Source organism: Sarcophilus harrisii, chromosome 2, assembly GCF_902635505.1.
Source record: "Sarcophilus harrisii chromosome 2, mSarHar1.11, whole genome shotgun sequence".
NCBI lineage: Eukaryota > Metazoa > Chordata > Mammalia > Dasyuromorphia > Dasyuridae > Sarcophilus > Sarcophilus harrisii.
This window is the reverse complement of record NC_045427.1, coordinates 596,376,534-596,399,925: the sequence shown is the minus strand read 5'-3', so window position 1 is coordinate 596,399,925 and position 23,392 is coordinate 596,376,534. Positions and strand designations below refer to the sequence as shown.

General features: G+C 34.5%; 1 protein-coding gene across 1 annotated transcript in view; it reads right to left on the bottom strand.

Moving 5' to 3' along the window:
* The window catches only part of FRMPD2 (FERM and PDZ domain containing 2), a 319,487-nt gene that overhangs the window by 90,975 nt on the left and 205,120 nt on the right, over nucleotides 1–23,392 (bottom strand). The window lies entirely within an intron of this gene.

Below are 23,392 nucleotides of genomic sequence, written 5' to 3'. Positions count from 1 at the left end.
CAATGGAACTTATTTATATTGCCTTGGGCCTCAATTTCATCAGCTTAAAGAGCTCTGGTTCTATGAACAAGTGGTAAGGATTAGGTTCAACTAAGTAAATTGCCCCACCCCATTTAATGTACATGTGATATAATAATAAGGTAAAAAATATATCTCAAAATCAATGATTTCAGAGTAAGTATAGAAATCCCTTGATCAGCTGAAGCAAATGTTTCAAGTATGCAGCTTCAGGTCGGAGTGTGACCCAAACCAGATTAAAATGTAATTGGGAAATATTTAACAAAAAAAATTAAAATACAATAGAAGAAAGATAAAAATAATGTGTTTTCTAAGTCAACATGCAGCCCACAGGGATCTTTACATATGGTTTGGTGGCCTCCATTTCTATTTATATGACACCACTGAGCTGGAGAGAGTTGCCTAGGAAAAATATTTGGACTGGCCAAGAAAATTGGGTCATACCATTAGATTTGTCTATAATAGGACTTCTTAAACTTTTTCTACTCATGACCCCTTTCTCCCAAGAAACTTTTGTATGATCCTAGGTATATAAGTAAATAAAATAGGAATACAAATCAGACATTTTCTGTTTATAAATCATAAAGAAATTTACTTTAAAACAATTCTTTAGTATGCATATAGTTTTATCATTTATTAAAGACAAAAGCAAATTTGCATACTAATAAGATGGATGTACTTGTTATTTTAAATAAAGAATTAAATTTTGGCATAATGATATCTTTTCCTATTAACAAATTTTTCACAACCCTCACATTCAGTTATGCAATTCCATATGGAGTGGCAACCCTTAGTTTAAGGAGCTTTGATCTATAAAATAGCAAGTCACTTTAGATCTAAGAATCTGAGAGTAAGTATGAACTGGGAGAGCAACAAACCCCTGAAAAGGAACTTCTTGTGTGGGGAGGACAATGCATCAGCTTTTATCTTTGTCTACATCTGCTTCTTTCACTCCCTTTGCCTGGAGAAGACCTTGTGAATTTCAAAGGTCCAGAAAATTTCCCAACTTCCCATCATCATTCTAGCTTCATCCCTTCAAATAGAAGAGATTGGAAAGAGGGTATCCATTAGTAACAGACGAAATGACAAATCCATGGCCCCACAAGAAGTCCAGTAGAGATACTATGCCAAGTCTAGGGGGAACCCCACCAAGAGAAAAAATTATTTCTAGCACCCAGGAGTGTGAGGTACTCCTTTTGTGAATTATTTCTTTGTCACATGTGATTTTTAAGCTTCAGCTCACTTCCCTCTTTGACTCTATACATAGTCACAAAGGGTGTCATACCCCTTTGAGGAATATTTTATAGAAATTGCTTATTATGTAAGTATCCCTTTCTAAAAGTTACTTATGTCTGGCCAACCAATCAATAATCAATCCATAACTATTGGGAGAAGCACACAAATGGGGACCCATGAGTCAGATAGCATTCGAAAGCTAGCCCTACCCCTTTAAGGCTATCCCTAGGACCCCAAGAGGAGGTTTAACAAGCCCAAGATTTCTACTCATTCACCGTGAATGAAGATAAGGACCCTCAGAGTTTGAGCTACAACATCTGGCTCTAACTAGAGCTAAAGGTAATAATACATGCTTTTCCTTTCCCTCAGTCTCAAACCATCATGTACTTTCTTTATTAGTAAAGCATCTACTTCACAGGGATGTTTTAAAGATACAATGAGAACATATATAGAAAGCATTTTTAAAACCTTAAAGCACTATATAAATGCCAGTTATTAATAGTCTCTTGTGATTATGACTCTAATTATATTATTATTATTACTACACTTCAGTCAATGACTGTCTCTTACCCTATCTAACAATAGGCATTTACATATCTGGCTGGTATTTTATAACCCTTGGAGTAATAATTTGCTAGGGATAAGTGTTAAGCTCCATCAACTTGGTTATTCTAATCATGTGCTGTTAAAGAAATCACAAGACCATTCTGACTGGATTCACTACAAATATTTGCTGTCTACTCTCAAGTTAGCCTTCACTGCTGGAAGGCAAACACTCTATTCCTTCCTAATTAATTTGGTATACCACAGCAACTGTTCTAAACCTTGTCTCTTCAAAACCCAAGCCTCCTTCTTAACTGAAAAAAAAAATTGAGATCCTTTCTCATAAACTCCTTGTCCTTCTCTCCCTCTCTCATCATCTACTCACTGATGGCAGGGACTGTTTTTGCTTCTCTTGGCATCCCCAGCACTTAGCATAGTGTCTTGCACATAATTAATGCTGGTTAATTAACCAACATGTCTAGACTCATTTTAGAAGCCCAGCCAGGTGAAGGGACTTCTCAAGGACACCAAAGCACTAAAAGACAGGACTGGAATCCATGTTTTCTGATTAGTGCCTTGTATGTAAAGGCAGAAAGACCCTAGAAAAGTCATATAATCTAGCTCTGTCCCAGTTATCTGAGCTATGAAATGGAAGGGGGTAGTGACTGCTTGGTGATTGCTAAGATCCTTTACAATTATCAGTCTATGAGGACATGATCCTGTGGTAGAATATTAAGTGCAATTTTCACTATATCATAGTTTAACATAATGACCTGTATCTACTTACTTTGGTAAACCTGTTTTTAAAAGGAACAAAAGGTAAGGACCAAGTTAAGATATCAGCATGATTGAAAAAATTTAATGAAGTCAGGTTTTCATGCTTTTTATATTAAACAAGAAAGAATAATGTCAAGAACTAAAAAACAAAACAAAGCAAAAATCCACTCAGAATGAAAACCATATAGGATTTTAAATGAGTTCATAATTTAGAGCTACTGCATCAACATTTATAGTGCTGAAAAAAAGAATCAATGGATGGTTCAAGAAAATAGGCAAAATATCTCATTCTATCTGCAGGTAGATAAAAGATACATTCAAAGAAATTAAACAAGAGCTGACAATGCTAAGAAAATTACAGGGACAAATAAAAGAAGGACTTAAAAAGGGAAACAGATGTGAAAATGAAGAATTAGAGAAACTACTGAAGGAAATGTCCAATATGGAAAATCTAATTATAACCACCTACTCACCTCCCTCCAACTGATATATATCAAGACAAGTAAATGATTAAGCACAATGAAACAGGCACATGCGCTGCCACACACACAATCATTGAATTATGCAAACTATTAGAAATATACAGATCTGGAGGACACACTAGAATACAGATTGATGACCCAGAAAAAATTAGTAGTTATTACATTTCAAGATATTCTTAAAAGTTCTAAGACTTCACAAAAAACAATTATCCAAATACAGAGAGAAATAGTTCCTAGAATGACCTACTAGTAGGAACCTAAGATTATATACATTATGTTAAACTCCAAATTTAGAAAGCTAAGGAAGTCAGGAGACAAGCTGCTACAAGAAGTGAAAAAAATCACTTACCAGGAAAACATAATTAAGATCACAGCTGACTTTTTCAGCAGGACAAAGGAGGAAGTAGAAATTAGAATATAGCATTTTCAGAATTAAATATTCTAGGTTAATGGCCCATGTTTATGTTTCAAGCAAAATCCAATGTGCTTTATGAAGACAAGAGATGGCTATTTGAAAAGGAAATACACTTTGAAATGTTTACAGATATCCCCTTCAAGAAAGTTATTGAATGGAAAGATGACTATTTAAAATCAAGATAAAATAGATGTAAACATAACACCAGGAGTCTCTGAGCAATGCATTGGCTAAATCATGAAGATTTCAATGGAGTATTTTCAAAAAACCAAAAGATAAAAGGAACTAGAGTCAGCATAACTCCAAAGCAAACTTCCTAACTTTGACAAAGGGAAAATCCAAATAATTCATGTGGTTATTAATAGAATGGTTCTGTTAAGTTTGGATTAATAATAGAAAAATATAAAAGAAAATATGCTGCTGACAATAAACATATCTAATTCAGAAATATCTAAATTGATTTGAAATGTAAGACTGAAATAAAATTAACCATGTTACTATCAAATCAGGAAATATAAGCACAGCACTAATGACATCAGACAGAATTAAATTCAAACCAGAAATTATGAGAACCAAAGAAAATTATATTATGCTAAAATGTTTATTCAAAATAAAAGAATATCATTCAAATATATGTGTACACATAGTAATTCTGCAGCAAAATTCATAAAGAAAAATCTCATAGTTTTATGAGATGAAGTATATTGAAAATAACATCTAGAAATTTTAACACCTCCTTCTCAGTATATGATAAATCCAACAAAAGTTTAAACAGGAGAAGACAGTGCTAAATGGAAAAAAAAAAAAAAACACTTAGACCTGATGGATATGTGAATAGAACTTAAATTTAATGAGGTTGGAACCTTCTTTCTCAGTATCTGTAGAGTCTAAAGCCATGGTGGGCCACAATGAGATAGGGAAGATAAAGATATATGAAAGCAGAGATCCTATGTTTTTAGAATTTAAAATTCAAAAAAATGTACAATAACTATTATGAAATAAAGGTGCAACACATACTCCTCCCCCAAGGAAATGTTTAAAAAGCCAATTAAATAAAGTGCAAAAGGCGATTTTAAAAATAATAACAGATGCACATCAAAAATAATTACAACATTGATCCTGAATAGACATATCTTTGGGATGGAGCCAAACCCTGTATTCAGAGGTAGGGTTATGGTACTGAATTCCTATATTAATGATAAAGAAAAGAAATGAATTGAGGTTGTACCCAAAAAAAGGTAAAAAAAAAAAAAAAAAAAAAAAAAAGAAAGAAAGAAAGAAAAAGAAACAAATCAACAGAAAGCTAAAAAAAAATCAACAAAATCAGGGTAGAGATCAATTCAATTAAAAATTAGAAAATAATTTAAAAGATAATTTATCTAATTAAATCAGAGAGAGAGAGAAGGAGAGGGAGGGAGCAAGGAAGAAAGAGGGGAAAATGGGGAGAAAAAGAGAAGGGAAGAGAGAGAAGGAGAAAGAAAGAGAAAGGAAGGGAGAGGAAGAAGGAGAGGGAGATATGAATGAAACTGACAAACAATTAATAAATCCAATAAAGGCAAGCCCAAATCAACAAAAGTAAGAATGAGAAAAGAAAATGTTCACAACTGGGGAAAAATAAATTAAGGAAGTTATCTGAGATATATACATGATTCTAGATCAATAAATTAAAGAACCCAAAAAAATTAATGGCCATCTATGCTCTACGGAAGCTGATACAATGTTTGAGTAAGAGAAACTAGAGAGAGTAGAGGGAACAGCCCAAGATAGAAGTCCATTAGACACCCACAGTTAGTAAGCATGACTTGGGTGAACAACCAGCAAAGGAGACACAGAAAGAACAGTTGGAGTGATAAGAAAACCACAAGAGAACAGTGTCATGAAAAGTCTAAAATGAGCATCAAGGAAAAATCATTCTTAAATTTGGCAATTAAGAGGTAGCTCATTGTGAACTTTGGAGAGCTCAATTCATGTCAGAAGTCAAACTGCAGAATATTTAGAAGAGAATAAGAAGAAAGCAATTTGAGGTACTAAGGACAGGCAATTACAGCCATACAACCACTAAATGCATCAGAATTCAAATGCATATCTTACTGTCTTTAAGTCCAAAGAATTTTGAAGGAAAATAATGTTGAAAGATTTCAGAACACCTATCAGTACTATGCCTATAAGGTCAGGAGACTAACAGGAAGCATGCTTCCCACAGCTCATTAGAGATACGGGGACAACAGGTGTGAAGTGATGCAAAAATTGTTTAAGATATGGTTAACAGCTACCTGGACTCTTGTTGGGTGACAGAGAGATCTAGGGAAATGAAGAGAGAAGTCATTGAAAAGGGATTTTTTTTTTAATAGCAGCAAGGGAAAATGTTTGAAGATATCAAAGAAATAAGCATTATTAAGAAATTAAAGTAAATGTTTACTGATCTCAATTAGTATTAAGCATGTATTCTATGCCAGGCTCTATGCTAAATACTGGGATACAAAGAAAGGCAAAAGATAATTCCTGCCCTTGAGAAGCTTACAATGTAATTGGCTAACATGTATATATACCTTGAAAACCCAAGATGCATCAAAATGACTCTAGTAAACTAGATGAATATAAGACATACCCACAGATCTGCATTTCTATAAAACCCCTCATCTCCCACCCTGCAGAATCAAAAGAAATTGATAGAAAGGGCAATATTTCTTATATTAATGATAAAATTTATCAAATTATCATATACAATCATATCAAGGCCCATAAAAGACCCATACAAATATAACTTCAAAAGGAGAGATGCCCCAAGTTCATGGTTTAGTTGAACAAATACAGCAAAACTATCAATACTTTCCAAGTTACCAGATTTACTTATAAAATCAATCAAAATGCCAATAAATTATTTTATAGGACTAGGTAAAATAACAATGTAATAGAGAATTACTGGACACTAGATAAATGTGTGGCCAGTGTGTAATGGGTGGTTTGGGGACATTGGAATAATATGCTTGCACTTGAATTATGGGAATGTGGAAATACTGGAGATCAGGGCTGAGGGAGGTTCCATCCATGCAAGTTCATGCCTTATCTACAATTTAAAGTCTAAGAGATTAAGTGATTTGGAGCTGTTCACACAATCAGTATACACAGTCACACAGTCACACAGTCAGTCAGAAGCAATATTCGTAGTTTGGTTGAACAAATGTGGCAAAAATATCAATACTTCCCAAGTATTTCCAAGAATAGAGGTCTTTCTATCTCTCAGGCCAGTTTTCTATCCACCATTTCATTCTGCCTTATATAGTAATAACAACTTATCTCCCAAAAATAGCTGCTCAGGTTGTTTAATAATCAGTGGAAATGCAAATTAGGATGAATTTAATATGTATGCCATCTTGAAAAAAAATCAAAACCTGAGGAAATCCAACGTAGACAAGGTTGTGAGTCAGTAGGTGCCGCCTTATATTGTTTGTGGAGTCTGACTTTTATAGACATGTCAGAGAACAATATAGTCATAAAACTTAAAATCGTTTTTTTCCCAGAGATTCTATTTGTAGAATACTGTATTTGATTTGTAGAAGGCTGTATTTGATACCTTGAAAACCTTAAATGGCTGCATAAGAGTGGGTTGTTGCTATATTATTGTTACTAAGATTTTATCTCAAAATACTATGAAAAGGAAAAAAAAATTAACTTGACTAAAAACATAATAATTTATAGCTGCCTTGTTTGTAACAGGAAAATAAGTGGAAACAAACTTCCTAAGTATTTTTTAAGTTTCTGAATAAATTGTAACATACTAATATAATAGACTGTTGCAATGGTATAAATAAGTGAATATGTTTGTGAGGAATCAGGAGAGGATACATAGCAAAATCAGTAGGATGAGAAGAGGGAAAAGAAGAAAGAAAGAATGAAGAAAGCCAAAGATGACAGAATTTCATACAGATGTAGAGCAATCTATAGAACAAAAAGTATCTTATTTGCTTATTGGGGAGGTGGGGGAGAGGGAAGAGATTTTACTGTGGTATTCATCTCCTTACCCTTTAGTGTAGTGGCTAGCACACAGTAGTCAAAAAATAAATGGTTATTGATTGATTGATAATTGTTTTTGTTCTACCTCATGAAAGATCCTAAGGATTCAGAAAGATGCAATCTCTTGTTTTTTATATATTTATATCATTGTTTTGTTGGTAGTAATAAGTTTCTAAATTTGTAAAGACATTTAACTTGTAAACTAATTTGAGTTTCTTAATATAACAACCCTCAAAATTTCTCTATCCAAATCTGTCATGCAAACATTTGTTTCAAAAAGGTGCATTCTAAAATCTTATATAATTTAATACTGAAAACTATCTTTACATGTGCTTGAAAAAAATAAAATACTATTGAGAAAAAAATAAACATATAGTCAAATAGTTCCATTTGAATCATACAAAAAATCAAAAAAACAAACAAATAAAAAGGTGTGTTCTCCTGTTTTGAGGCAGATCCTGACATCAGCCAAAAGGTCTTACAATTTGTTGTCCACGGACATATGTAAATGAAGAATGAAGTGAGAACTTGCAACCTAAAACTGAGGTCAGCATTATCTTACCTTGTCCATTTTTTCTGTTAAGTGCTGTAATGTTCAAATCCTTCATACTTTGTTCTCAAACCAATCCCTTCCAAAAGTATGTATTAATAAATGTTTTAAGATAATATAGAATTTCAAGGTCTGAAAAAAACAAAGCTACCTCCCTCATACTCTTCTCATTTTTGTAAATGAGTAAACTGAGGTCCAAAGGAAGGAAAAGTGCATACCCACAATCACACAGGTAGCAGTGGCAAAACTACATTTCAGACCCAAGTCTTCTGGCTTTCAATCTAGGCTTCCTTCCACTGAACCATTCTTCCTCCTTGGGGTATCTATTTTTTGTGGAAGAATCTTGAAAACAAAAACAATTTTTGCCAAGGAGGGAATCTCTAAATATTCTCATTTCAACAGTAGCTCAGAGATTTTTAGGCTTTCATAGGCATTTCAAATGACTTCTTTGCATCTCCATATCTCTGTCCCTAAACTTCTGGTCTGGCACAAAATAACAGCTACAAATGAAGAAAATGACCCATAAAAGTTGTGGAGTTGTGACTATTTGGACAGCAGGCATTTATTATGTACTTTCTACAAATCAAACACTCAGTTAGGATAAAGAAAAGTAGGAACACAATCCCTATTCTCAAGGAGTTTGAATTCTAATGGAGAACACAGTATGAAAACATAATTATAATACAAGATATATCCAGTGTATATGGAAGGTAATCTCAAAGGCTGGGGAGTGACAGGGAGAGGAAAGTGAAAGTCCTTTTGCAGCTGATGATGGAATTTAAATGGAGTCTTGAAAGAATCCAGAGAATCCAGGAGATGAACATGAGAAAAGACAATATGCTAAGTAGTAGGGATGGTTATTGAATATGCACAGATTCAGGTGGTGGAACAAACATCTTGTAAGTTGTTTTGTTTTGTTTTGTTTTGTTTCATTTGACAAGTATTTATTTATTTATTTTTTATTGAAGCTTTTTATTTTCAAAATATATGGAAGGACAATTTTTCACACTGACCCTTGCAAAACCTTGTGTTCCAATTTCCTGCTTTTCTTCCACCCCTTCTCCTAAATGTCAAGTAATCCAATATATGTTAAACATGGTAAAAAATATATGTAAATCCAATATGTATTTATACAATTATCTTGCTGCACAAGAAGAATCAGATCAAAAAGGGAAAAAAAATGAGAAAGAAAATAAAATTCAAGCAAACATCAACAAAAGAAGTGAAAATACTGCATTGTGATGCACACTCAGTTCCTATTTCCTCTCTCTGGGTGTTGATGGTTCTCTTCATCCTAAGATTATTTGAACTGGCCTGAGTTGTCTCATTATTGAGTAGAGCCACACCCATCAGAATTGATCATTGTATAATCTTGCCATTGCCATGGACAATGAAATCCTGGTTCTGCTTATTTCACTTAGCATCAGGGACAAACATCTTGTATGAAAATAAATAGCAAGGAGGCCAGTCTCTGTACTGTGGTACTCCACAGGAAAAGTGAATTAAAATACAAGAAGACTGGAAAAGTTGGAAGAGGCTAGGTTGTGAAGGGTTTTAGAAGCCATATTTGATCCTGAAGGTAATAAACAGGGAGCCACTAGATTTTATTGCATAGGGCAGTGACAAGGTCATATCTATACTTTAGGAAAGTCCCATTGACAGCTGAGTGGAGGATAGACTCAACAATGCAGAAAGTTGAGGAAAGGAAACTAGCTGTTCAATAGTTAAGGGTGAGGTGTACCAGGGTGGTGGCTGTGTGAATGAAGAGTATATCCGTTATTCTCAAATAAATTTTAAGTTTCTTGAGAGATTGTCTTTTGTCATTTTTGGTATCCCCAGCACTTAGCACAATGGCTGACACATGGAAGGTTTATAGAAAATGTTTATTGATTGATTGATGATGTGAAGGTAAAAAAAAAAGAGAGAGATTTGATTACAAATTGGATATAGGAGATGAGTGCTAGTGAAGATTTAAATAGCACCAAATTCAAGAAGCATTTACTATGAATAAGGCATTGCACTAATATGGGAAAGGTGATGTAAAAAATAATTTCTCCCCTGAAGAAAACTATATTCCATACCACAACTAACCAGATGAAGAAGTGTAATATGGGGGTTAGGAAAGACTTTTTGTAGGAGGTGGTTCCTGAGCAAAATCTTCAACAAAACTGAGGATTTAAGAAGACAGAGCCGGAAGGGAAATGCATTCCAGGCACGGTGGACAGATTGTACAAAGGCACAGGGCACAAAGATGGAACACCAAATCTGGAAAACAGAATGTAGGAGCTTGGCTACAACAGAGAGTGAATGGAAGGGGGTGATATTCTGTAATCCCAGAATGATCTGCTAAGAGCCAGACTGGAGAAGGCTTTCAATGCCAAGCTGAGGAATCGGTATTTTGTCCTAAAAGTAATTAGGGAACCAATGATGATTCCGAGCAATGCAGTGACATGGTCAGACATAAGCCCTAGAAAAATGATGTTGGCAGCTGGTGGAGGATGGATTGAAGGGGGAATAAAGACTACTCAGGAATCTGAATGAGGTGATGAAGGTAGTGATCCTGTGGGTGGGGAGAAAGGACAGATTTAAGAGTTGTTGAAATAGAATCAACAAGATTTTGCAACTCATTAAGTGGGGGTGGAGTGGTTAGGGAGAAAGAAGAATCCATGATGACTCCAAGATTGAGTCACCATCAATTACCAAAATGTCAGAACTTTACAATTATTTTTTGAAGTACGCATCTAAAAAAAGATCTGTATTCCTGGCAGTGCTGCCCTTAAGTTTTGTATTTGTCCCCATTTAAACCTCTTCGCAGTGAGAAAAGATAATAGGGGAAAAAAGAAAATTACCCCCCTGGCTTTAACCTAAAAAAGTTTGGTGCCTGAACAAAGGAGCATCAGGAAAGCAGACAGCACTTGGGAAGACTCCCATGAACTCATAAAGGATGAATTGAGCAGAGCCAGGAAAATAATTTATGCACTAATTATAATAATGTAAAGAGAAGCAATATGACATTGTTTATAAGCCATTTTCCCTTAAAGTTTGGAAGACTTCATGGCTTGTCACTGACATGACCTGGCTATATGACTCTGGGTAAAACATTCAATTCTCTGCTCTTTAAGCAACTCTCTCTCTCAGACCAGAAGATATAGGAAGCATCTTCAACCTGTGAATTCATTTTATCAATAAAATCACTTCTACTCCTACTCCCACCTAAAATAAGATAAAAGAAATCAAGTTTGAAAATTAAAGAATTCTTCATTGCAATTACCAATGATCAAGTGCAAAGTACTGTTCACACCGTTAAGCCTTTTGATGGAGTGATGGTGGACTAAGGGGACACAATGGGATATACCTCTCAGACACAGCTAATATGCTCATTTGCTTTACTTCACAGTACTTTTTTGTTACAAGGAAGGGTAGATTAATAATGACTAATAGTGTTTATTTTTCTTTTAAAGGATAAACAGAACATAAAAAGACGTAGAAGGAAGTTCAGAATGGGATACAAGCCAGTCAGTAACAATTTTGTTACTATCATGCTAAATTTAATATACATTAAAACTACAGATAATAAAAGTGCAATTCCAGAAGTGTTGTTTGTATATTGAAATGGTTATAGTGGTTCATGTTTGTCAAGTTCATAATAAAAAAGAAAATTTAAGAGAAAAAAGTAGGAAACAGCAAAAACAATGAAACTTTTTTCTTTCCTCACTGCTTCCCCCTCCCTCTTTTCTTATACTCAGTGAAAAGCCTATAGCCCATTTAAATACCTGATGTGAGAACTTGAAAATTCAATTCATCAAACATTTATTAAGTGTTTCCTATGTTCCAGGGACTGTGCTAAGTTCCAGGGATAAAAAGCAATCGAAAAATAGTCCTTTCCCTCAAGTGCCTGCCATTCTACTTGAGGCAATAGTATTATACTAATAAGTAGCTACCATGTTAGCACTCAGTTAAGTTGATAAAGTTTATTTTTTTCAATTAAACTAAATGAAGCTTCTCAGAAGCCCTCTTTTTGGGACCAAGCTTTTCTCTAGGGTCTAGCAGATAGTTACTATGAGAGCAAAGCTTCTTAAATTATGGATCATGACCCCATATTAGGTCTGGTAACTACATGTGGGTCATGAAATTATGATTTATTATCAGTAAATGTTTGATTTGTAAACCCATTTTATATACCTGGGGATCATGTAAAAATTTCCCAGGCAGAAAGGTCATGAGTGGAAAAGGTTTAAGTGCTGCTAGAATGTTAGCTACTTTAGAATAGGGACTATATTTCTTCTTATATTCGAACTCTCAGGGATTATCTGGAACATAATAAGTGCTTAACAAATCCTTATTGACATACTTGTTGACCCACACAAGACTTTGAAGACACTCCCCCCCCCCATCCCCACACTGCTATAGGGAAAGGATATCTGAAAATACACAATGACTCAAGAAGAAAAATAGAGGAGAAAAAGGATGAGAGAGACCCGAAAAGGAAATGCAGAAGGAAGAAGAAAGAGAGAAAATGAGGGAGAAAGGAAGAAAAGGAAAAGGAAGGAGGAAACAGGAGAGATAGGAGGAGGAGGAGAGGGAGGGATAAGAGAGGAAAAAGCATAAAGAAAGAGGAAGAAGGAGGAAGAGGGAGGAGAAAAGGGGAGAAGGATGATGGAAAAAAGGGTGAGAAGGGAGGAAGAAGAGGCGAAGAAAGAAGGAAAAGAGGATGGGAGAAAATAAGAGACAGGACGAAGAGAGGGAGGGAGAAGAAAGGCAGAGAGAAAAAAGAGAAAGAAGGAGGAAGGGGACAGAAAGAAGGAAGGAGGAAAGGTTGAGAAGGGGAGAGGAAGAAGGGAAAGAAAAAGGAAAGAAGGATGGAAGAAAAGAAAATAAAGGGGAGAAGGGGACTAGGAAAGAAGAAGGGGGAAGAAGAAGGAAGACAAAGAAAAGGGTGAGGAGAAGGAGGAGGGAAAGGAAGAAATTTTCTCCTCCAGCCCCAGCAGTTAGCTTTTTGAAAAAACTTGATGTGCTCATACACAATGAGCTGTGCCACATAAATCTCCCCTCCCCCAGAGTTACCAAGGCAACCTTCGCCAGATAACTGACAATAATACCTTTTAAAACCCAAATCTTGAGCCTGTCACAATGACCAAGGTTGTTATAACCAGCTGCTTCTAGGAAGGGGCACGGATATTGTAATTTTCCATGATGCCCAAACCTTTTCCCCATCCCCCAAGGAATAGTCTTGCTTGGGAGAGCTAAACATCTGGGAAATATCTTTAATCTGATTCTGAAAATCCTGGAGGCACAAAACAGATTAAGTTTCTGAAAGCTAGACCTGACTTCAGTGTATTAATGAAGCAAAGGAATAAATTGGACCCTTAATTAACCAATCAAGGAAGTCTGTTTTAGCTCAGCTACTAGGTATTTCATATTATCTTGATGTTTGCTCCATAAGCACCTTTGAAGAAGTGAGTCAAAAATAGGAACATTTCTCAACTGTATGCAAGAAAATCTTGAATTTAATTTGTGCCTCAGTAACTCTTTTTGAAACAAGAGGGAAATCAAAAAAAAAAAATGTTCAAATTGGTCTATCTTCTATAATATTTGATGAAATGAGGTCTTTAGGTAGATGGAAACTAAAGAAATATTACTGAGAGGCATTCAGTCATTTCTTTTTTACCACAATCCACCTCAAAAAGAAATAAATTTTTATTTGTTTTTCTCAATTTTAGGAAGCTGTTTCCCTCTGGGCCAGATCAGAACAAGATCAGAAGACTATAGATTTCAAGCTGAAGAGGTCCTTAATGGTCATTTACACTCCGGCCCATTGGGCCTCCTAACTGAATATGGTGACCCCAAAATTATGATTTATTATTAATAAATGTTTTATTTATATGCCTATTTTATATACTTTTATACCCAAGGTCACATAAAATTTCTGGGGTGAAAAATTCTTTCTACTCCACCATGCTGCAATCTCTTTTTCCTATTTTTCATCTGTGTGCTGGTCCAAAGCCCCTAGCACAGTAAAAATTGTTATTATTAATCAGAAATATGAAATTTGTGTTGGAGATCAGAAATGCTGGCTTCCAGAACCTTGCAATTCATGGCATTTAAACTTAGTTATTCACTGAACGTTTATTTATGTATAGAATGTGGAATAAGGTATACTCATTTGGATCTGGGATGACAAAAATAGGAGATGCCCAAATTGCCTAGATACTCAAGTCACATCAAGAACCATAGCACCTTGGGGCAGCCAGATAGCGTGGTAGCTATAAGTCAGGAAGACCTGCATTCAAATCTGGATCAGACAGTTAACCCTTATTAGCTAAGTGATCCTGAACAAGTCACTTAACCCTGAATGTCTTGTCCCCCCCAAAAATCAAATTATCTCCCCATTCCTCCCCTCACTACCACCACTTATAGAGTGAGAGCAATTAGTGAAGCAAAAACACCAAGAACAGCATACTCAAGGGCTAGACTTTTGCAATTATACTCCAATTATATTCACAAACTTCTCAGCTTCTCTTCTTGTTCCCTACAACCTCTCTATAACGATAAAATCTTATGGGCCATTGACCCACGAGATTCTACCATTAAGCATTTATCACATGGAAATTGCTGACAAAAAGAGAGGCTTCATACATGACAAAAAACATTTTTAGCACAATACTGAGAACAAAGTAAATGCCCTTTAATTGAGGAATGACTCAACAGACTGTGATCCATGAACATTGTAGAATTCTACTTCATAGAATATGAAGAATACAGAGAATCATGGAAAGATTCAGACCAGCGGATGCAGTGTGATTATATCAATGTAAATTAAAAGAAGAATAACCACAAAGCAACCAAAACTGAATATTGTGAAGTATAAAGAACAAACCTGAACCTAAATAAGAGATAGAAGATCCCTCCCCAATATTGCTTTGTAGTAGATGGGTCCCTTGGTGTAGAATGGAGGAACAATCAGGTGGTACAGTGGCTAGAGTGTTAGTGTTGGAATCAAGAATATATGAGTTCAAATCTGGCACCAGACATCTCCTAGATGTGTGAACCTAGGCAAGGTATTTAACCTTTATTTGCCTCAGTTTCCTCATCTGTAAGATGAAGCAAATTAGGGTTCCTATATCGCAGGGTAGGATAATGACAAACATCATTGTGCAACAGCAGGAAGAAGAAAAAGTCTATGATGATCCTGAAAGAGACTTTCCATTGTTTTCAGTTAATTGTTATATCAAATTTTTGCTACTACTTCCTTGATGGGGTAAAATTCACAGATCTATGATGATTCTAAGCAAAGCCAGAAAGCTGATGGATCCATGTCTTTTACTTGAATAAAAGTCAAGAGTTTTCTAAGACTGAATAGCATCTCCTAAGATTCTAAACTTTTTTGTATAGATGTTTCCAGACATCTGTTCTATATAAGAGAGAAGTGGTAGGTGGGAAAAGGTAGGATATCTAAAGCAGAAACAATTTGGCAAAAATTAGAGAAAATCCAGGAAAACAAGGAGAATTTCTGGATGATGGGTAGGTACTCTGACCTACATCACTGGTTCCTTCTGTGACTAGCTTCTCTATGTTCGTATTCCTTTCCACAGGAATTTTCTTCCTCATATCCATTCTGGAAGTGCTGAATCGATCTCCTGTGTCTTCCACCACAGATTCCCAGCTTTGTTTAACTATCAGAAAAAGTCCAGCTTCATGGACCAATGACCTCTAAATGCCCTAGCTCTACTGATACTCACTCCCCCTTGGTACTGCAGCAGATCCACAACACTTAATCAAGCCTAAATAATCTTGTCTTTTAACTTATAATGAGTACTTAACCTAACCAATAACTACAATCCTGTACATTTTCGACACTCTTGAAAATTGGTTGTAACTTGTAATTCATTATTCAAATCATTACACATTCATCATGCATATACAGCAAATTGATATTTCTAATGAATTCTCACTCTTGTATTTCTCTCTGATCATAGGATAAAATTGGAATCCCATTATTCTGAAGCACACACTTCAGAGCTGATTGCTCAACCCCCATCAGCAAGATTTAAAAGATCATGGAAAATGGGAGAGGTGCCATTTGTTGTTCAGTCATTTCAGTCACATTCAACTTTTCAGGACCACATTTGGAGTATCTTAGAAAAGATATTGAAGTGGTTTGTCATTTTCTTCTCCAGCTTATTTGACAGATGAGAAATTGAGAATTTGCCCAGGATCACAGCCAGTAAGTGTCTGAAGCTGAATTTGAATTCATAAAAAGAGTCTTTCTGATTCCTAATACTCTATCCACTGCACCACGTAGCTACTACCTAATTTAGTTGAGTCTGGTTCATTTTGGCATCTCTTCTATTTTTCTTGGCAAAGATACTGAAATGGTTTGCCATTTCCTTTTCTGAGTTACTTTACAGAAGAGGAAACTGAGGCAAACAGATTGAGTGTGTTGCCTAGCATCATACAACTAACAAGGATCTGAAGCCATATTTAAATTTAGGTAGTATTCTATCTACTGGGCCACTTAGCCAAAGGACTAGAGATAAGCAAATGTTCTAATCTTCTAAAGGAGAAAAAGATGAAATGTGCAAACTTCTGGCCCCTACTACTAGCTGGAGCCAATACTGTTCCCTAAAAAGGGGCAGAATGGGAGTGTCTTCTCATATTTCTTCTTTTGAACCATGCTTTTTCTTTATATTTTTGCAAAATTCACTTTTTTATTTTGTGTGATTATTCTATTTATATTGTGTAATCATTATGTACATTGTATTCATGATTCTATTTATTTCATTCTGCATTATTCTATATAAATCCTCTCCTGCTTTTCTGTATCTGTCACATTCATAATTTCTTACAGCACAGAAATGCTACATTATAGAGATACCAAAATTTTCTCAGATGTTCCTCAATCAAGAGATATCTACTTTGTTAGCAATTCTTTACTATTACAAAACATTTTATTACAAATATTTTGGTATGTATAAGGGACTTTCTTGTTATCAATGGTCTCTTTGGAGTATCAGCCTATTTATGGAAAGTCTGGATCAAAAAATGTGGATGTTATCAAATTCATTTTCTTAATTCCAACTTGGAATTATGGGTGTAATTCTAAATGGCTTTCCAAAATGGAAAGTCTTCATAATTCCACCAAAAATGCCTTAATATGTCTATTTTCCACAATTCCTTCAACATTGGCTTCTCTTATCTTTTGTCATTTTTACTTATTTGCATTGTGAAATGAAGCCTTAAGATTATTTTGATTAGCATTTTCTTCTGATTAGTGGTTTGGAATATGTTAATAGTTTACAACTTTTCTTTTGAAAACTGTATGAGTCTCCAAATGAGACCATTGGGAAATGGCTCTTTTGGTTTTATGATATAAAGTCAAACTATCACCACCCTATTCCTGAAAACTATGCAGCTCTGAATAGAGCCCAACACTGCATTAACTTTTGTGGCTATAACATTATATGGAAGATTCCAACTGAGTTTGCAATCCACAAAAAACTCCAAATTGTTCTCTTCGATACTGCTTTCTGACCAAATCCTTACTATCTTATACTGATAAAACTGATTTTCTTATAACCAAAGGAAAAATTCATCCAGTGCTCTAACATGTCAAGATTTCTTTGAATCCTAGTTCTCTCATCCAATATGTTTGCTATACCTTCTAGTTTTGTGTCATCTGAAAATTTCATGAGAAGCCATCTATGCCATTGTTTATGTCATTGACAGAATTTTCAAATAGCATAGGGTCAAACACAGATTGCTAGGATATCTCTCTGGCACATTAACATTGAATCATTAAGAACTATCAGCTTTGAATCCAGCTATCAAACCAGTATTTTATACATCTAATTCTATAATCATGTAGTTTATCTCTATATTTTTTTCCAAAAGAACAGTATGAGATGGTTCATCAAAAACTTTAGTAAAATCTAGGCAACCTATATTCATAACATTTCCTTTACTCATTCATTTAGTAATCCTGTCAAGAAAAGAAATGAGATTAATCTCAAGTGATTTGTTCTCATGGAAGCTATATTGGTTCCTATTGGTTATTATTTTCCTTTCTCAATTTCCATCAACAATCTCTTACAGATTATCCCTGTGTTTTTTCTGAGAAATTGAAATCAACTTCACCAAACTACAGTTTGCAGACTGTCTTCTTCCTTATTTTGAAAATTAAGACACTAAAGTGTCTGCTACTTCACCCATTTTCCATTATCTTTAAAATATCACAGATAGTGACTCAGCAATCACATGCCATTTCTTTCAGTGCCCCAGGGTGTAGTTCATTTTCTAAGCCGGATGACTTGCATTCATCAAGAGTAACTAGATGAATCTCCTCATTTAATCACTTTTGTTGTGTAATTTCCAAAGCAAAGATTATTAACCTTGGCAAAGAAAACAGAAGTAAATAATAATTCAGCAGCTCTTCCTTCTTTCTTGTGTAAGTTATTGCCATGCTGGTAAATGCTTAAACAACCAGTTCTCAAAACAAACAAACAAACCAAAAAACCATACAAAACACACTTTTAAATTTAATTTGCCTTATTAACATTTTCTCCATCACATTCTTAAATCAAAACAATATAAGAAATCCTGAATTATAACATTTGTGGGTTTTTGAAGGTATAAATGAAAATTTAACCATTGGCTCTAGGAGAGCTTGATAAGGGATCCAATTTCAGCTCATCACCTTCCACCCTAAGAAAATGTCATATCACATCTGTCATTTTCTCATCTCTACTATTTCTTGATCTAACTTCTCCTATAATATATCAGTCAATGAGGACCTATCTTTCCTTTGAATCAATATAAATTTGCTTTTCTAAAAAGCTAAGATATATGTCAGACTATATCTGAATTCTCTCTCCTCATCTATCACACATAATAGTATAATGTATTCACTCTTCTCCCAGGATTCACAAAAAATAGGCATGAAAGGTCTTTTACAGAGGAAGGGAAGATGAGGACTGAAATAGTGGGCAAGCTTAAACCTCTCTCTCATAATGTTGTGGAATTACACACATACTGAATTGGGTTTAGAAATCTATCTTAATCTACAGGGAAGTAGGATGGAGTAATAAGAGAAGGGAGGACTAATTCGGGAAGATGGAAGTCAGAAACAAAACATTTTTGAGGAGGGAAATGGTGAAATGAGAGAGAAAAGAATAAACAAGGGGAAAATAGGATGCAGTTACCATAACTGGAAAAAAAATGTCCAGCAAATTTCTATGCTAAAGACCTCATTTCTAAAAGATATAGAGAACTGAAACTGAGTCTAATTCAGAAGAAAACAAGTTTTTCTTCAACTAATGAATGATCAAAGGATATGAACAGGCAGTTTTCAGATGAATAAATTTAAGTTATCTATAGTCATATAAAAAAAGCTCTAAATCACTATTGATTGGAAAAATAAAAATTAAAACTATTCTGAGATACTACCTCACACTTATCAAATTGGCTAATATGATAGAAAAAGAAAATGAAAATATTACTGCAGATATGGGAAAATTGGAATACTGAAGCACTGTTGGTATAGGTATGAACTAATCCAACCAGTCTAGAGGGCATTTTAAAACTGGGTATCCTTTGATTCAACAATACCACTACTGTATCTGTATCCCAGAAGGATCCAAAGAAAATGGGAGGGAGGAAAATTGCACAAGAATATTTATAAAAGCTGTTTTTATGGTGCTAAAGAATTGGAAATTGAGGGAGATGCCCACTAACTATTACAAATATGTACAAATTATGGTACATTATTGTGATGTAGTATTCTTGAGCTATAAGAAATTAGAAGGATGCTTTCAGAAAAACCTGGAAAGACTTATATGAACTGATGCAAAGTGAAGTAAGCAGAACACCAGAATAATATACATAATAATAGATGGATTCTATGTTTATCAAATGTGAATGACTTAACTATCTTCAGTAGTACAATGATCTAAGACAATTCTGAAGGAATTATGATCAAAATTCTATTTATCCACAGAGTAATAAACTGATAAGTACAAATGCAGATCAAAACATACTTTATTAACTTTATTTTTTGGTCTGTATTTTCTTTTTCATCATGACTAATATGGATATATATATATATATATATTTTTTAATAACTTCACATGTATAATCTGTTTCAAATTGCTTGCCTCCTTAAAGAAGGGAAGGGAAGAAAAAGAATTTGGATCTCAAAAAAAATTTTAACATTAAAAATTGTTTTTCCAATGTAATTGGAAGCATATATTTTTTTAATGTAACAAGTATAATCTATATCAGATTGTTTAATGTCTTGGGAGAAAGAGAGGAAAGGAAGGGAGGAAGAAAAAAATTCAGAATTTAAAATCTTACAAAAAATTAAAGTTGAAAACTATTTTCTTAAATGTAATTGCAAAAATGAAATGCTATTTAGAAAAAAAATATGTAACATTATCCAACTACCACCCCTCTTTGCCCATTCAGTTTCTTTTGAATAAGGTCTAGTCATTGGTCTTATCCCACCATGTCTCTGTGACACTTGTGATGTCAGTGTTTGTTTTCATCCACTAGGATATCTAATTCCAGTTCTTTGTCGCCTAAATTTTAGATTTTTGTATATAAACAACATAGGTATAGATTTTGCTACTGGCTACTTTCTTGTATTTTATCTCCTATGCTTTTCTGAATATCTCAGCTACTATACTTCTTTGTAACTACTCTCTATGGTATCTAATTTATCAAGCATAAAGTCTTCCCTCTTCTTCATACTTTTTAAGGATAACTTCTTACACTTATCAATTTTAAATTAACTGACTCCTCTTTCTCACATATACACTCCCTTCTCCTGTATATTCCTACAAGTACATTACTTCTTAAACCTTTATTTCCACACTTATGAACACCAATGATTATGTCCTAATGCTTGCGAAATTGTCTCTAAGATGAATTAATCGTTTTGCTATTCTTTTTGTTTGAAATGGAAATGTGAATTATATTCACTTCCCTGAGCATTATAAAAGGTAGGCATGTCAAAACTCATAAAATAGTTCAATAACTGAATATTTCACTGGATTCATGATTTCATTATGTGTACCCATTCCATTGAAGCATATTCTGATCCATCCATGCCTTCTCTTTCTATATGACTTTTTTTCCATGTTTAGCCATTAGTTTTCTAACTCAGATGTACACATTCTAAGCAGGTTCTCATAATATTTCACAGATATGGATAAGGCCCTCGGACTGCCTCTCTTGTTGTTTTCGCTCCATGACCTGCTCATACCTTTGAAACTCAGTCAAAGAATATGCTAATGACAACCTCCCCCCATGAACCATTCTTTAAAACTCTAACTTATCAAAGATTATATGTACTAGCAGAGCACAAACTTTGCCAGGATCTAGCGAGCTATTTGAAAGATTTTCTAAGCTCCAAGATGTTTGTTTCCAGAGGTTGGTCTAAAGGTGATGAATTATTTAGCATGGTTAAAAGGAGATAAAACAAGCTGTAATACAGGGAGGAGAGAGAACTATATCTTAGTTTCTCATAAACAAAAAATATGAAATACTAGCAAAGCTCAGAATATCTACAAATGCTTAAGTTCAGCTATTCATATTCAACTTAACCAGACCCCTATGAAGGGCGTAAATAATCGGGCTAGCTTGGGAGTCCAGGTCTCCACAAAGACATTGCCAATCTGAATGGATTTGGCATGGTTTTATTAGCTGTTGAATGTTATGTCCATTCCGGGGACAGCCTACAGAGATCAAATGACTTTAATATAGTCGGCTTTCCAAGCACATTCAGCCTCAAGCTGCTCACTGCAGATATTTCAAACAGTCAGTGAAGTTAAAGCATTTTCATTAACTTGAATCAATTCCTAACACTGTGCAATCTGCCAAACTAGTTATTAGCCTTTCAGAGAATGTTGGTCTTTGCAACAACCATAAGAACACCCGTTATTTAAAAAAAAAAAAACAAAAAAAAAAACTTGTAAAGCCCTTGCTAGGAGGAATTGGGGGAAGGGTAGGAAAGGTGAACAGGCTCATTTGAGGTAGAAATTTAGGAACACAGTGAATCTGATGCTATGACATATGAATGCCCAGACTGATTAGCCTTGCCCATTTTCTCATTCTGAGCTCCTAAGAGGATAAAGCAAATGGATCCCCACAAAAAAAATTTCAGTCATAAGCAGAAGTTTAGATGATATAATTAGAGGAGCTCTAAGGAAGAGATTTTGGGATCTGGACAGAAATCTTTAAAAGGATACATATTGTTTAAAGCAATAACTTTTACTTCTGTCTAGAAGGAATATTATTAATAACAATTGATATTTTCATAGTGTTTTCAAAATAAACAAAAATTCATACTCTATGTTTTGCAAAATGCTTTAAATACATCTTTCATATGATCCTCACAACCTCACTTGATAGGTTGTACTGTTATCCTTCCTTATTTTACATATGTGGAAACTGAGGTTCAGAAATTATGAGTCTACCTGGCTCATAATAATCTTACTAGTTAAGTATTATTGGCAATAACATCCCCATTTTATAGATGAGATTCAGCATGATTAAGTGACTCACCAACACCAGTCTAGTAAGTTTAAGAAATGGAAATTTCTCCATGATGATTCATGCTTTAGGAATTCTTCAACTAAATTATTTCTGAGGGCCATAGACCTATGTGGTTAAAATTTTATTCAGTCTCTTTGATAAAAGCATAAGTGGCATGTTCATCAAATTTTCAGATGACACAAAATTCAAGGGATGAATATCACAGATGACAGATTTAGTATCTAAAAGGACCTTCACAAGTTAGAGCATTGGGATGAATTTAATTGGTTGAAATTCAATAGGGATAAATAGAAAATTATACACAAATCAAAAAATTCATTGTAACTAGTACAAGATGATGGAGGACGCAAAGAAAAGCAACAATTGTTCTAGATAAGCTCTGGAACTGTTACTAGACTGTGTGCCCAATATGAATCAGCAATGTTGTGGCCAAAATTCTAATGCAATTTTGGGCTTTGAAAGAGAATTATAGCTTTCAGGAACACAGAGATAACAGTCCTAATGTACTCTGCCCTCTTCAGATCTCATCTGGCTTATCATGATTAATCCTGAACATTACCATTTAAAAAGGGCATTGATCATCTGGAGAACACTGTCCAGAGAAAGACAATGAGGATCACAAAGAGTCATAGTCTTAGTCAATGATCAGTCAAAACAACTAGGGATTTAGCCATGAGAAGAAATAATTCAGGGAAGACAACATAAATGAGAGATATTATGCTTATTCTATATAGCATCAGAGGCCAGAACTAGGAACAGTGGATGGAAGTTGAAAAGAAGGCAATTTAGTCTTAATATTAACAAAAT